This window comes from Tursiops truncatus, chromosome X (assembly GCF_011762595.2).
Source record: "Tursiops truncatus isolate mTurTru1 chromosome X, mTurTru1.mat.Y, whole genome shotgun sequence".
Taxonomy (NCBI): Eukaryota; Metazoa; Chordata; class Mammalia; order Artiodactyla; family Delphinidae; genus Tursiops; species Tursiops truncatus.
In genome coordinates this window covers 18,809,608-18,826,416 of record NC_047055.1, presented here as the reverse complement: position 1 = coordinate 18,826,416, position 16,809 = coordinate 18,809,608, and the positions used below count along the sequence as shown (strand labels likewise).

Genomic DNA, 16,809 nt, shown 5'->3' with positions numbered 1-16,809 from the left:
TGCCTAACTCCATTTTTCCAGGAAGTCTTTTCTTATATCTATTGTGGAACTTCTCACACAGAAATAGGAAAAACAACTTGCTTCTTGATCTCCTCAAATATGCAGCAAGCTCCTTGAAGGAAGGGACTATGTCTTATTTACTGAGATACACCCAGTGCCTGGCAAGTGCTTGACATATAGTAATCTCTCAATAAATGGTTGTCTGTTGTGTTCCTAGAGACAGCATTGGGACTTCTTGGCTCTCTTTGGAATGGTATTCCAGGACACTACATGTTTTCTTTTACTCTTCTCTCCTCTTCCTTCCTCTCACTGATGACCCTCCATCAACCCTCCACACTTGGTTCTCATTTCACTTCTCCACTTGGTTTTCTCTTTGGATCAAGGATCCTGAGAGCTTCTGGTGTGCTTCCCCCACCCCAAATCAGTACTCCCCACATCAGACAGCCTCTCATGCATCCAGGTTCCTACTGTCCCCAAGGGAACCTGGTTCACACCATGCAGAGCCCTACAGTCCAACCTTGTCACCTTACTCTGCCCCTAGTTCTGCCAGGACTAGTGCTTAACTTAGCCTAAGCTGGGTCATTAGGTCAGTTTCAAGGAAGCAGCTCTGGCCAGAATGGACCAAAGAACAGGTGCAGCTTTGGCAAGAGGATGCAGTTGAGGCTACAGGATGGGGCAATGGGGTTACTGGGCAGGGTCAGGTAATCCGAGCAATCTCTAACTGAGCCATATTTGATCCATGGGACCTCCATTGAAAAAGGCAAAATAGGGTACCAGAAAGGGAAACTAGGAACAATGATAGTCAAGGCAAGATTCTGAGCAGAAACCAAGTGTTCGCATCAGATTGAATTCATTTAAAAGATGTACATCCCCTCACATCTGCCCATTTCTACATGCATAAACACACCCCAACTTGAGCAAGTGCACACAAACACACATGCACACACCACAGACACAAAATGTTGACACACAGACCCATACCCACAGTGACAGAACCTAGTGTGACCTGCTTTGGTTGGCATATACTGTAACACCTGATCTGTCTGCAACTGGCTGGGAAGGACGCTCTTTATACATGCAGGTCCCAAATAATAGAAGCATAACTTGAAATAACAAAGTCTTTTTATTTTCTCTCAGACAGATAGCTTTCTGTCTTATTATACCAAAATGAACCTGATACATTTTCTGGATGATCCCAAACCATCTTTATGGGTACTCATTATTGGGGGCTGGGCTAAAACATAGGGTGTTGTTAGGAGCTCTGTTAAAGTGTATGGAACTCCTTATCCCTCCACTAAACGGCCCCAGTGTAAACATTCTGTTTACATAGACACTCACCATCCATACATGTGCACAGATATATATGGGTATGAATATATACACACACACTGTCTTTCATATGTGTCTCCATACAAGATGAACATAAATCATACTGTGTAGATACACACACAGTGCATTTACTTATAAGCAACATAGGCACTCCCTGTAGCTAGGTTTGTAAGTGGCTCCGTTTCGTATAGCACATAGCCTGCTTCTTTCGTCATTTTCCTTCCTTCCTTTGCACACTAATTTTTAGGATTAAGGAGTTAGTACAGCATTCACTGCAGAGTTGGTGGTTTTAATTGTTCGCACATGACTCAGTTAAAGAAGGCATTTTAACTACAAAGAACTTCACTGGGAGATGGGCTCACGGGGAGTTATTAGAAGCAAGTGCATAACAGCTCCTTGGGAGGCCATTATTTTGCACTTCTCTCCCCCCAGCAAGCATGTTTATTATTGGTAACAAGGTGAGAGGAAATTCCCTGATTTCATTAGAAACCTGGAAAAATAACTTTTCCTTACCAATATCTTCCTTTCTCGCTGGAACATATTTCTTCTGGAAGGTGGTATGGCAAAATGGCCAGCCCCAAGTATCCTTTTTGTCTAATAAACTCTCTGGAGCTCCAGGACTTATCCCTGGAGAATACCCCCCACCACCACACACAGATGCAGCAAAACAGCCACCTCATTAACTCAAAGTTGTAAATAACTGGGACACCACCTACTCTGGTAATATTCACATGTGCGACACCTTAGGGAGGGGAGAGAAAAGGTTTCATGAACATTTCACCAGCATCTGCTTTATTTACATATAAATAATGGGCTTATTACAAACCCTTATCTGTTCATTGAAGCCAGGCTGGCAGAACCTAGCGTGACATGCCTTGGTTGGCAGATACCTTAACACCTGATCTGTTTGGCATTGGTTGGCAAGGAAATGTTTGCAAGTGCATGTTTCACATAATAGAAGTGTACTTGCAGTGGCCATGTCCTTTTCATTATAATTGTTTCAAATGGATGTCTCTATATTTTTAAAATTGATTTACAATTAACATATAATATTATATTAGTTTCAGCTGTACAGCATAGTGATTTGATATTTTTATACATTATGAAATGATCACCTCAATGAGACCAGTTACCATCCATCACCATACTAAGTTGTTACAATATTACTGACTCTTCCCTGCATGTACATTACATCCCCAAGACAAGCTGAAGTTTGTATCTCTTAATCCCCTTCACCTGTTTTGCCCATCCCTGTTTTTTCATGCCAAGTGAACCTGACACAATTTGCCCTTTTCAGGTTGATTCCAGGTCATTTTATGGACACTAATCATTGAGTTGGGCTGGGATATAAGGTGTGTCCTTAGTGTGTCAGACTGTTTAATCATCCAATAAATGGCCCCAGGCTGTCTATTTTTTAAGAAGAATCTGTCTTCTTTCTAAAGTTTTTGCTTGCTGATTAAATTGTTTATGCCTCCAGTAGCCCTTTGACATCTTCTGTTCTATCCTAGGCTCAGAAACCATGCTGAGTTACAAGTGTGTATAAAGTAAGACTGGAAGCCTTAGGAGTTTTTCTTTAAGTACTCTGCATGACTTTTTTTTTTTTCTGCATGACTTTTGATGTATAGATTTTATATTATCTCTTTTGGCTGTTCTAAAATTTTTAAAGGTTAATTTTTAGACTTTAGCTCTGAGAGTACTAGACAATTATGTTTTCTAGGAAGGGAACTTTCAGATAAATGATATATCATTGTAGTTAGGGTTAATATAGATAAAGTAAACCTCATTAATTTGGATGTCACTAATTCATAATATGGGACTGTCTTATTTATAAACTAGGTTTGGAGTTTACTATTTCACCAGCTACAAAAAGAAAGGAGAGGGTTGGTGGCAAATTAATACCTTAAACAGAACCACATGGGTAATGCAAGTTTCATTTTCACATGAAACCTGACTATATTTATCTATTTATTAATATGGATCCCATTAAGCCATCTACTTGGTAATACAATTCACTGTGTATATTTGGAAGTAACAATAACAAACAACAAGACCTCAGTTAATCAATCCATTGAGAAGGAAGTTCATTTGAATAAAGTCAGCCTGGTATACAGAGACATAGAGAATTAATGGAAGCTCTCAGTCCTTAACTAGTGGTAGTGGCAGATGAAGAAAAGAGAGAGCCAAGACCATTTTAGTGGGGAAGTTAAAGGTCTGCAGTGTCTTTAGCTCAAGAATGACTGGTGTGGGGTCATGTCCCAAGGGAACAGAAATATATCCCACAAGCCTGAGAGAGTCACAACCTCCCCTTGGAGCATGGCTGGAATGGAATATGTTTCTGACATTACTCGGTGAAGCAAGTTTCTGAACAAGAAGAGTCAATATTAGTGGAGGCATTGCTTTATAGCCTTGAAAGATATTCTGACTTTTCACTAAGTCACACTGGTCTTCCCACCAATTAATAGTAGAGAGCTCAATATGTGCTAGGTATCAAGCTAAGTATTTTACATATATTATTTCATTTAAGCCTTGTGAACTTTGCAGGTAGACATTATTTTCATTGTATAAATGAGGAAACTGCAATTAGTTGAAAGGGATTCACTTAACCAAGGTAGAGAATGGTCAAATTAGGTTTCAAACCCAGTTCTAACTCCACGGCCTGCTATCTTAACCACTACCATATACTGTAGTTCCTCAAGAGATAGGATAAGACAAATATTCTAGGGTGCTGCAACAGGTACATGTCAGTAACTAAGCTGAGACTCAGGGACCCTAGTAAGCCTTACTTACCTACCTTCAAGTCCATGGAGCAATGACCTTCAGCCAGTTCTGGCTGGGATGATGATTATAAAATAGATGAAAGAGAAAGGACAACATAAGTGTCCTAATTTCTAAAATAATCATCCTTGAGCCTACCTCTATACAATCCAAATGGAAGTTGTTAGTCAATGTTTGAAACTGTGACCAAGGCCAAACGGGAACGATGTTTTAACTCTCAGGAACAAAATTGTCAACATCAGCCAATCAGTCTTGCACTAGCTAGCACTGGTGGTGAAATGCATGCTATTTTCATGTCACTGAAAAAAATGAGTGGCTATTGTGTAGAGCAAAGGATCAGTATTGATACTGTGTGAAATGAATTTGCAAGTAAGATACTTTATGTGTTAAGAGATACTCATGAGGGGATGAATAGAATCAAGAGCAAGAATTGGTTCAGGAAAGATGTCCATGCTGATGTACGAATTGATCATCTAGTCATCGAAATGACCCCAATGGAAATATTGAAAAGGTCAAAGATTTGCTTTGTTAAATGTCTTAGTGCCTTGCAATTATAAGAATGATGGCTAGGAATCCAATTTGGATGAAGAAGCTAACTTGTTCTGGAAGAAACACTAAACACAAGGAAGTTTTTGAAAAGATATCAGTGCATTTTGAGTGATGAATGAAAACAGGAAGGACTTGACATTTGTTTTGAACTTTCAAGGGAAGTTGGACAAAGCAAGGTGTTCTCAAGCAGAACAGTAACCAGGGTGGAGGATGGCTTTTCTAGTATATCCAAGGAGTAAAAGTGCTAGAAACCTCAGAGGCAAATTCAGCATGCCAGAGACCCCAAAAGGGTACAGGATCCAACTAAACATGAGGATAAGTATTCTGCCAATGATGATGCTATTCTGCTAACAATGATTATATTGTCCATGTAGAATTCAATTCTCAAAGGCAGGCAGTCAGGCTAATAGGATAGTCATTCTAAAGTACTACTAGAATTATGTGACTGGCTTCTTCACTACAACAGTGCTGTGGTTGACAAGTTTTACAATTTTGGTTGTGCCTAAGAGCATTTGAAAATCCCTGTGAGTTTAGCTCTGTCCTAAGCTCTTGGAACAATTTTAGTTTTGTACAGAGGAAATATTAGAAATTCAGTCTTACTCTGACTTTTTCACCCCATAAATTTATTGGAGTCTTGCTTAATTTCCTATAACTTCCTCTAGAATCCAAATCTCTTATTTGGTTCCACAATTGATAATACATTTCCCCTAAGAGTAGGGTACTGATTTGCCTCTCTTCAGGCCTTTCTAATTCTTACTTTAATACTACACTTCTGTCTGCTCTTGGGACTCCTGGATTCCTTCTGCCTATTTCTTGTGTTGACCTCTACTATTGCCACTTCCATGTCTCCCTGATATTTTGGTCACCTCCTTAAATTTGTTTCATAATACTTAGGCCCTTTTTAGAGCTAATGTAATCCCTGATGGCCTATCTGATATTTAAGTCCTGGCCATCTCTGATTGGACCCATGAGACTGGACAACATTTAATGGCTCATAACTTTAAGAATAATAGTTAAAGAACTCAACTTATCTATTGAGATGATCATATGGTATTTTTATTCTTCAGTTTGTTAATATGGTGTGTCACATTGATTAATTTGCATATATTGAAGAATCCTTGCATCCCTGGGATAAATCCCACTTGATCATGGTGTATGATCCTTTTCATGTGTTGTTGGATTCAATTTACCAGTATTTTGTTGAGGATTTTTGCATCTATGTTCATCAGTGATATTGGCCTGTAATTTTCTTTTTTGTGTGTGATATCTTTGTCTGGTTTTTGTATCAGGGTGATGGTGGCCTTGTAGAATGAGTTTGGAAGTGTTCCTCCCTCTGCAATTTTTTGGAAGAGTTTGATTAGGATAGGAGTTAGCTCTTCTCTAAACGTTTGATAGAATTTGTCTGTGAAGCCATCTGGTCCTGGACTTCTGTTTGTTGGAAGACTTTTAATCACATTTTCAATTCCATTACTTGTGATTGGTCTGTTCATATTTTCAATTTCTTCCTGGTTCAGTCTTGGAAGGTTGTACTTTTCTAAGAATTTGTCCATTTTTTCCAGGTTGTCCATTTTATTGGCATAGAGTTGCTTGTGGTAGTCTCTTATGATCCTTCATATTTCTGCAGTGTCAGTTGTAACTTCTCCTTTTTCATTTCTAATTTTATTGATCTGAGTCCTCTCCCTATTTTTCTTGATGAGTCTGGCTAAAGTTTTATCAAATTTGTTTATCTTCTCAAAGAACCAGCTTTTAGTTTCCTTGATCTTTGCTATAGTTTTTTCAAGACTCATTTACGATAAAAACTCTCTAGAAAGTGAGCATAGGAGGAACCTGTGCTCATCATAATAAAGGCCATATATGACAAACCCACAGCCAACATCACTCTCAATGGTGAAAAACTGAAAGCATTTCCTGTAAGATCAGGAACAAGACAAAGGTGTGCACTGTCGCTACTATTATTCAACATAATTTTGGAAGTCCTAGCCATGGCAGTCATAGAAGAAAAAGAAATAAAAGGAATACAAATTGGAAAAGAAGTAAAACTGTCACTGTTTGCAGATGACATGATACTATACAAAGAAAATCCTAAAGATGCCACCAGAAAACTACGAGAGCTAATCAATGAATTTAGTAAAGTTGCAGGATACAAACTTAATACACAGAAATCTCTCACATTCCTATACACTAAAAATGAAAGATCAGAAAAAGAAATTAAGAAAACAATCCCATTTATCACTGCAACAAAGAAAATAACATACCTAAGGATAAACCTACCTAAGGAGGCAAAAGACCTGTATGCAGAAAACTATAAGACACTCTTGAAAGAAATCAAAGATGACACAAACAGATGGAGAGATATACCATATTCATGGATTAAAAGAATCAATAATGTGAAAATGACTATACTACCCAAAGCAATCTACAGATTCAGTTCAATCTATATCAAATTACCAATGGCATTTTTCACAGAATTAGAGCAAAAGTTTTACAATTGGTAGGGAAACACAAAAGACCCTGAATAGCCAAAATAATCTTGAGAAAGACAAATGGAGCTGGAGGAATCAGGCTCCCCGACTTCAGACTATATTACAAATCTACAGTAATGAAGACAGTGTGGTACTGGCACAAAAACAGAAATAAAGATCAATGGAACAGGATAGAAAGCCCAGAGATAAACCCACGCACATATGGTCACCTAATCTGTGACAAAGGAAGCCAGAATATACAATGGAGAAAAGACAGTCTCTTCAATAAGTGGTGCTGAGAAAACTGGACAGCTACATGTAAAAGAATGAAATTAGAACACTCCCTAACACCATACACAAAAAACCCTCTAAATGGATTAAAGACCTAAATGTAAGGCCAGACACTATAAAACTCTTAGAGGAAAACCTAGGCAGAACACTCTTTGACATAAATTTCAACAAGATCTTCTTTGACCCACCTCTTAGAGTAATGAAAATAAAAATAAAAATAAACAAATGGGACCTAATTCAACTTAAAATCTTTTGCACAGCAAAGGAAACCATAAACCATATGAAAAGACAACCCTCAGAATGGGAGAAAATATTTGCAAATGAAGCAACTGACAGGAGATTAATTTCCAAAATATACAAAGAGCTCATGCAGCTCAATATCAAAAAAAAAAAACCCAACCCAATCCAAAAATTGGCAGAAGACCTAAATAGACATTTCTCCAAAGAAGACATACAGATGGCCAACAAACCCATGAAAAAATGTTCAACATCACTGATTATTAGAAAAATGCAAATCAAAACTACAATGAGGTATCACCTCACACCGGTCAGAATGACCATCATCAAAAAATCTACAAACAATAAATGCTGGAGAGGGTGTGGAGAAAAGGGAACCCTCTTGCACCATTGGTGGGAATGTAAATTGATACAGCCACTATGGAGAACAGTATGGAGGTTCCTTAAAAAACTAAAAATAGAATTACCATATGACACAGCAATCCCATTCCTGGGCATATACTCAGAGAAAACCATAATTCAAAAAGACACATGCACCCCAATGTTCCATGCAGCACTATTTACAATAGCCAGGTCATGGAAGCAACCTAAATGCCCATCAACAGAGGAATGGATAAAGAAGATGTGGTACATATGTACAATGGAATATTACTCAGCCATAAAAAGGAATGAAATTGGGTCATTTGCAGAGACGTTAATGGACCTAGAGACTGTCACACAGATTGAAGTAAGTCAGAAAGAGGAAAACAAATATCGTATATTAGCACATATATGTGGAATATAGAAAAATGGTATAAATGATTTGCAAAGCAGAAATAGAGACCCAGACTAGAGAAAAAACATATGGATACCATGGGGGAAGGGGGGAGTGATGAATTGGGAGACTGGGATTGACATATATACACTATTGATACTATGTATAAAATAGATAACTAATGAGAACCTACTGTATAGCACAGGGAGCTCTACTCAGTGCTCTGTGGTGACCTAAGTGGGAAGGAAATCCAAAAAAGAGGGGATATATGTATATGTATAGCTGATTCACTTTTCTGTACAGCAGAAACTAACACAACATAGTAAAGCAGCTATACTCCAATAAAAATTAATAAAAACAAAACAAAACAAAAAAGAATTCAACTTATTTGTTTTTCTTCTTTTTTTTTAATTAATTTTTATTGTGGAGGGGATAACTCTCATTTGGATATAAAAATTCTGATGTGTTTTTCACATAATCCCTCCTATTACTTTACTAGTACTGTGAAACACTGTTTTATATCAGCTTTATTAAACCCTAATCTTGAGCAGCTAGAAGAGTAGTGATACCAGACACCATGTCCCCACATTTCGCTTGTGTCTTCATTCATATTTATGCTGCGAATGATCTTGCACTACAGGTGAAGTTGGACATAGAAGTTAAACTTGAAGAATCTATAGAGCTTGAGAAACTGAAGAAACAGATAATGGGTTAAAGTTTAGAAACAGTGGAATGCCCTAAATATTGTTTGCCTCTATTCTTAACCTTTCAATCCCACTCTGAACCCCAGTTCGTTTGCCTGGGTTCTTGATACTTGTCTATCTCTTGGCAGTCCTCTACTCTTAAGGTACTTAAATCCATCTCTAGGTCCTTTCTCTGGTGTTCTACTTCCAAATATAATGCTCTGGAGCACAATTATAACCTTTCACAATTAGTATCATTGCCGTGAGAGTCATGCAGCCTTCCCCACATCCTAGCCTAACCCCCTTGTATAGAAAAGCTAATGTGGATGGGTTCCTAGTGTTGAGGCAGGTGCTGTTGGCAAGCTTCCTTTAGGGCAAGACTGAAGCTCATGTTGTTTTTTCTTGCCCCTGACTTGCCCATTCCAGATTTCTTCTCCCTCTTTCCTGAGCAGCCACTGAGGTACCAGCAAGCCATCTGGCCAAAACAGTGAGGGTTAAGGTATAAACTGAAGCTGGACCTCTTCTAATCTAGTATGACAGTTTGTACCGATCAGGTTAATGAGGATAATTACTCTTTGGCTTGTACAGAGACATGAAAATGTAATCTGATCTGCTATTAATTACTCTGTCCAATCATTAACATAATGTTTCACTGAATAGAGAAAGACTATTCACACTGTGGAAGCAGTGTATCAACCAAAGCACCATAATCAAAAAAAATGTTGCCTTTTGTGTTCAGTAGGGAAGCTGTACTACCACTGTGAGCAGGACATGCACTTTGACATATTTCTCACCAGTAGGGATGAGCTGTCCTGAGCCATACACCCTCCTCCAGTTCCCTCAGCGGAATTATACACATTTGTGTGATGATTGGCAGGGAATAGGGAGGTACACTGTGGTCTTGGGAACAGAGTGAAACTAACTGGGCCACAAAAAGATTAAATAACTGTATCTTGAGTGAAAGCAACATAATGCTTTATCAAATAAATGAAGTAACTTTAGATGGCTCTTTTGTATTCTTTTATTAGCAAGTATCTGTTGAACAATTATTCCTTGTTAAGCTCTGTGGGTACTAGGGATGTAGTGTTCAAACAAAACAGACACAGATCCTGCCTTTGTGAAGTTTATAATCCAGGTAGAGGATATATATCTGTATCTATATTATATCATGCAGAATATTCAAATGCAGTTGTGAGAAATTTATAATGAAAAAGTGAAAAAGCTAGGGTGCTCTAAGAGCATATGATAAAGAGACTGGGTGGAACCCAAAGAATGAGCCAGGTGAAAAGTGGAGTAAGGAAGGGGAGAAAGAACAGCATGTGTGAAAGTTATGAGGAGGCAAACAGGTTTGAAGAACTTAAAGACATCCAGGAAGGAAAGGAGTTCAGAGAGCAAACAAGCAACAAAAGATGAGACTGGAGATTGAGACAAGTGGTATATCGTTTTTTGGCCATGACCAGGCTCTAGATGGGCTACAGGAGTCCTTGGATGTTGACAGATAATGTTGGTTACTTCCATGGGGCATTTGGACTTTATTAAGGGCAATGGGAAGTAGTTGAAGGTTTCTAAGCTCAGTTGACCTATAACCAGTAAATTTAAAACAAATTCCCAATGGCCAATGCACTAAACGAAACCCTCAACCTATATCAAAAACCTGGGTTCAAGAAAAAAAGAAAAACATGTATGCATAGAGCAGATGAAGCATTTCCACTCTGTGCATCTGCACAGAAGGCTAGGCAGAACCCCTGAGAGGCTGAAAAGTAATTACACTTCTGCACTGGATTCATGTCTTAACCACAAGGAGTGTGTTCTGCAGGCTCTATTTCCTAATTGAGGGTAATTACAAGAAGTTAAAGCTAGATTAGAGACAATTAGACCCTATACAAGAGGGAACTCTGTGGGTGATCAGGAAGGGAGTAGGAAGAACCAGCTGGGAAAGTGTTTCCCAAACTGCTTGGCATTCTTTGACTCATATTGTAGGAGGAGGTTTTTTTGGGGGAGGGAGTCTATCTGTGCTCCTGATGGTGCCCACCTGGAGGGTAGGCAGGTGAAATGAGGTAAAACACACACACACACACACAGACACACACACACACACACACACACACACACACACACACACACACACACACACACACACACACACACACACACACACACACACACACACCACTGACAGTCAGTTCAGATTACCTTTTCCTCAAGTCAAAGCTGCTTCATAGGCCAGAAGCCAATAAATGGAAACAAAGAGGAAAGGAAGGTGAGAGTCCCATTACAGTTCGATTGAAGACGTCTTATTTGAGCAACTACTTTTTGTCCCACTCTGGATCTAGATACTGTTGAAGAGACATGGTGAGCATATGATCTTCCCTTTAAGGAGTTTCCAACTCTATTTGAGAAGTTTGGTGTGGCTAGAGCACAAAGGGGGAGAAGGAGATTGGTGAGGGGTGAGGTCAAGAGGTGGCCACAAGTCAGGCTGAGGATCTCTGATTCCATCCCAGTGGCACTGGAGAATCATGGAGAGTGATAAACAGGGAAATAATAGGGTCAGTTTGGGGTTTTAGGAAGATACATCCGCCACTGTGGGGAGGGTGGATGAGGGGACATGGCAAGGAGCAAGGCTGTGGTGCTCAGTGACAGCTGCCTGTGGAGGGAGATGGGGGTGTCTATGACCACGAGGAGGAAATAGGAGGAGAGGCCAGTGTAGGCAGAAAGAAAGTGACTTATTTTACTCTCTTCATCCACCAAACCTCCATTGCTTTGGTAAGTCATTGAATCATTCAATCAACAAATAATTATTTTGCATCTGTGCAGAGCACCATGCTAGGGGACATTAAGAGTAATAAGGATGATGTTATTCCAGTCTTCAAGGGTCTTGATTAACTACCTTTTCAAGTGAGTAGAACAGTCAGTAGCTTCTCTAGGATTTTAGAGATTGTTCTGATCAGTGGAGAGGCAGATGATCTAAGAAACCACAGAAGGTGAGGTGAGTGTGCATGAACCCTGAGGAGAGGCACAGTGAAGGGCACCTAAGTTTGTATGGGAAGGGTATGGTGACTACGTGTGTATGTAGGTGTGTGTGTGTGTGTGTACACATGGGCACATTGGGCACGTGCACATAATGAAACCAAAAACCTTAACACCAACAGGTATTTCTATACCACACATACAGAAAGAGAGAGACAGAAAGAGACAAAGAGATAGACTTTTGTGTCAAACAAATTTGGGTCTTTAGAATGTTCCCCTAAAAGGCTTGGTAGAATAGCCTGAGGGAGTCACTCGTCTGGCAAACTTAATTTTACCATGAAAGGATTAACCTGGTATTCCCAAGGGCTTTAGGCTACAGGACCTCAGGGGTGGTCCCTGCTCTGTTGGCTATTTCTCTGGAAGGAGGGAGCAGCAGTGGTCTGAGCCCCCAAGTACAAAGCCTAGTGCTTGGCTTCCTTCACAGAAGCCCAGGCTGCTCTGAGAAAAAAGACTCCCTGTGGATGGTGAGGGCCATTAGGTCCTTTTAGCATATACCCACTGACTCATAAGCCTCCTCACTGCCTTTTTAACATCCTTGTTTCTCAAGCTCTACACGGTGGGGTTGACCATGGGAGTGACCACAGTATAGAACAGGGAGAAGATCTTGTTCAGGGCAACAGCCTGGGTTGCTATGGGAATGGCATACACTGTTTCCAGTGTTCCATAGTACAGAGTGACCAATATGAGGTGGGAAGAGCAGGTGGAGAAGGCCCATTGCTTTCCTGCAGCTGATGGAATCCTGAAGACAGCAGCAACAATGTGGATATAGGAGGCTACAGTGAGTAGGAAGGGCACCATAGTGACAAAGGAGGCCAGTAGGAAAGTGATTTCCTCCACTGTCTCAGTATCAGAACAGACCAGCTACAGCACAGGGGTCAGGTCACAGAATAAATGGTCAGACTTATAGGCTGGACAGAAGGGCAGCTGGAAAGTCATGGTAACAGTGACCACAGGGGTTAGGAACTCACCCAGCCAAGACCCACCTGCAAGCAGGATACATGTGTAGAGGTTCATGAGGGACGGGTACTGGAGGAGGCTGCAGATAGCAAATTAGCAGTCATAAGACATGGCTGGCAGAAGAAAGTGCTCAACTACTGCCATGGAACCGAAGAAGTAAAACTGGACCACACATCCTACAAAGGAGATCACCCGGGGGCCTAAGAGAAGGGTCTGCAGCATCTTAGGGGCAATGGAGGTAGTGTACCAGATCTTAAAGGAGAAATTGGACAGAAAGAAGTACATGGGGGTTTGGATGCTGAAATCAAGGGAAATGACTATAAGGATAAGAATGTTCCCCAGCAAGGTCACTACATAGATTCCCAGAAATATCCCCAAAAGAAAAAACTGTAACCCATGGAGACTCCCAAATCCCAGGAGGAGAAATTCATTGAGAATGGTCAGATTACCCATATCTGTGACATTCACGCATTATACCTGAGGAAAGGAGAGAAATATAGCCAGTTAGAAAAAGAACCATGCTACTGGAGGGGGGCAACAGTACCAGATATGCCATATATTATAAAACTCAAAGACCCTGTCTTTTCTCCTCTGGAATAAATTTTCTGTTTTGTTCTACTAGGTGTATTTACCTAATAGTTATAGTGAAATCAGAAGCTATGCCTTGGAGAGTTAACAGAGAGGGTGTCTCCTTTGCTGTTTTCCACTCTTTTTTTTGACATAACCTGTGATGAATCTACCTTTGGGATTCTCACAGTGGGAGGCAAACACCTCTTTTTTTTTTTTTTGCGGTACGCGGGCCTCTCACTGTTGTGGCCTCTCCCGTTGCGGAGCACAGGCTCCGGACGCGCAGGCTCCGGACGCGCAGGCTCAGCGGCCATGGCTCACGGGCCCAGCCGCTCCACGGCATGTGGGATCTTCCCGGACCGGGGCATGAACCCGTGTCCCCTGCATCGGCAGGCGGACTCTAAACCATTGCGCCACCAGGGAAGCCCGCTCACAGTGGGAGGCAAACACCTCTTAATGGGGACATGGTGCGGAAGCTTCTCTGAACTTCTGAAACTCAGCTTTTAAGACTCAATGGAAATGTGAGTCCAAAATGATAAAATAGAATTAGAATTCACACCACCCTATCTCCCCCCGAACCCCTAAGTCAGGGTGGGTTTCACCAGGAACGTAATTGGAGGGAGGAGGGGAATTCAGAACTACTGATCTTAAAGTATGTGTAAGAAAAATAAGAGTTTCTGCCAGGCTCTGGGGACATGGAGCTGACTGCTTCCATGGCATCAAATTCCTATGGAAATTGGGGGGAAAATGTATGTAAAGTTATTCACTTGAAATGTTAGAGAAAAATTATGTTCCATCCTTCATAAATGAAAATGACATTCCTGACTCACAAGCAGTAGGATGTGCATTTAGAGTTATTTTTTTTTCCAGCAGCGGGGATGGGTTAACAGTGAGTCATGGACGCAGTTCCTCCATCCCCACAAGCACACCCCCACCCCCCCAGCTCAAAGACCCAGAGTTGTTAAATGGTTGTCTGGTCTTAGCGCCTGAGCTGTGTGATAGGATTAACAATCAATCTGTGCTGTGGCCTAAATTAGGGGTAAGTGTGAGGCCACAGTTAGCGGCTTGGTTCGGTTGGTGTTCTAGGCTGAAGGCTCAATCTGAGGCCAGGGAATAAAAGCCATCTTTGCTGCTTTGCTTGGGGTAATGACAATGTGTCCCTAAAAGATTACAGTTAAGTCATATTTTTGTAAATGAAGTCCTATTTTAAATCCAGTCGGAGAACTGGCTATTCAAAGGACTCTTGTTAAGAATGCTTCTGTGACATGAAAGAATTTCTCCATAATTTATCCTTTGTACCGATATGGGTTGTTAATACACAGGGCTTGTGTAAAGGAAGGTCCACCTATAATGGGGGTATCCAGGACACTTAGGGAGCCTAAGGTGGTACTGAATGTAATTACAGTGTGTAAGGAAAATCAGTCAGTAACTAGAGTTGTCCCTGGGGGTGATAGCTGCTTCCTAATTGTGGGATTAAGCTGCAGTGTCCTATTACTTACCATTTTACCTTGTCTTCAGAGACTGGCAGCCAGCATTGAGAACCAAAATTAACATCATTAGATTTTTATCATTCAATCCCAAGTCTCATTAATTAACAATGAATAAACTTGATTTTCCCTTTTTGGTTTACAGGTGTGCTCCTTGGTGTCTCCAAATTCAAAGGCACACCAGCTTCCCTAAATCCTTGCCCATCCTCTCTTTTCTTGCAGTGAAGACAGAGTAATGATATCGTAAAAGAGAAGTTTCAAATCAGAATTCTATTCATTCTTTCGTTCAGTCATCTATTCACTCACCACGTAGTTTTGGACACCTACTATGTGTCATATATTGGGCTAGGTAGGCATTGGAGATAAAATTATGAACAGGAAAGTCATGGTCTCAATGTTTCCAGAGCTTACATCCTACTAGCGGAAGTGGTCTCAAAAATAACTGTAAAACTAGTATTGTGATCAATTCTATGTGGGTATTAATATAAAATACAGGGTCTTAATATAAAAAACAGTATGGGGAGAGGTGACCTTGTTTTGGCAAAATGGTCAGGGAAGATCTCTCTGAAGAGGAAGTCATATTTAAGCTGAGATCTGATGAATATGGAGTAGCCAGCTATGAGAACAGTCAGAGGGGAGGTATTACAGGTAGAGAGGCAACATGTGCAAAGGCCCTGAGTGAGATAAGCACTTGAATACTGGAAGAATAAAACATACAAGCAAACAGCAAAAAACAACTGTGGCTGGAGGGCAACAGGTAAGGCAGGTGAGGGAAAGAGTGATAGGAGGTGAATTTGTAGAATGCATATCTGATTTACAATTTGAAAAGATCCCTCAAGCTTCTGTGTGGAGAATGGACGGTAAAGGGCTAAAAGGGAAGGTGAGAAAACTGGTGAGGAAGCTAATATATTAATACAGGTAAGAAATGGTAGGATCAAGTTGGGATGGATAAGGTGGATTAATTTTAAGGCTTTTTACATAGTAGAATTGATATATATTTTCATACTTTTCTGTATGCATATTATACATTTTATTAAAAAAGTTTACTTTAATGAAATGACATAGATTGCAGATGAATTGCATTAGAAGAGGGCATGAAGAACAGGAAGGAATTAAGGATGAATCCCAGGCTTTTGGCCTAAGCAACTGCATACATGATCATCTCTTTTCCTGAGATGGGAGGACCAAGTAGGTAATTTAGTTTGAGGGGAATTTTCTTTTGTTTTCCTTCCTTCCTTCCTTCCTTCCTTCCTTCCTTCCTTCCTTCCTTCCTTCCTTCCTCCCTCCCTCCCTCCCTCCCTCCCTCACTTCCTTCCTTCCTTCCTTCCTTCCTTCCTTCCTTCCTTCCTTCCTTCCTTTTTGTTAGATCTAGTGGGTTATGATCCATTGCTAGGATGACAGTTTCAATCCTCATATGGGTCAGTAATCTGGTAACAGACTGAGCCCTGGCCCTGAGAGACAGGGCTCTCACTGTGGCCACACAACAAGCTTAAGTAAAAGTCTGACAAACTCTTGTCCTTGGTCTCAAAAGGGACAAGGGAAGAGAGTGAAAGTGTCTGTATAACCTTTACTCACTCTGTAGAAATTGCTCAAAGCACAGGGTTAGCAACTGCATATCGGGAGCATCCTGTGCATACGAAGCACAGGAAAGCACAATTCCATGGAGGACTGTTAGACTCTCTTCAGTGTGG

The 16,809-nt window shown here is 40.6% G+C and overlaps 1 pseudogene; it reads right to left on the bottom strand.

Annotated features, from left to right (window-relative positions):
• Positions 1-12,656: 12,656 nt before the first annotated feature.
• Positions 12,657-13,349, bottom strand: LOC101321542 (olfactory receptor 10A2-like; annotated as a pseudogene).
• Positions 13,350-16,809: the final 3,460 nt, after the last annotated feature.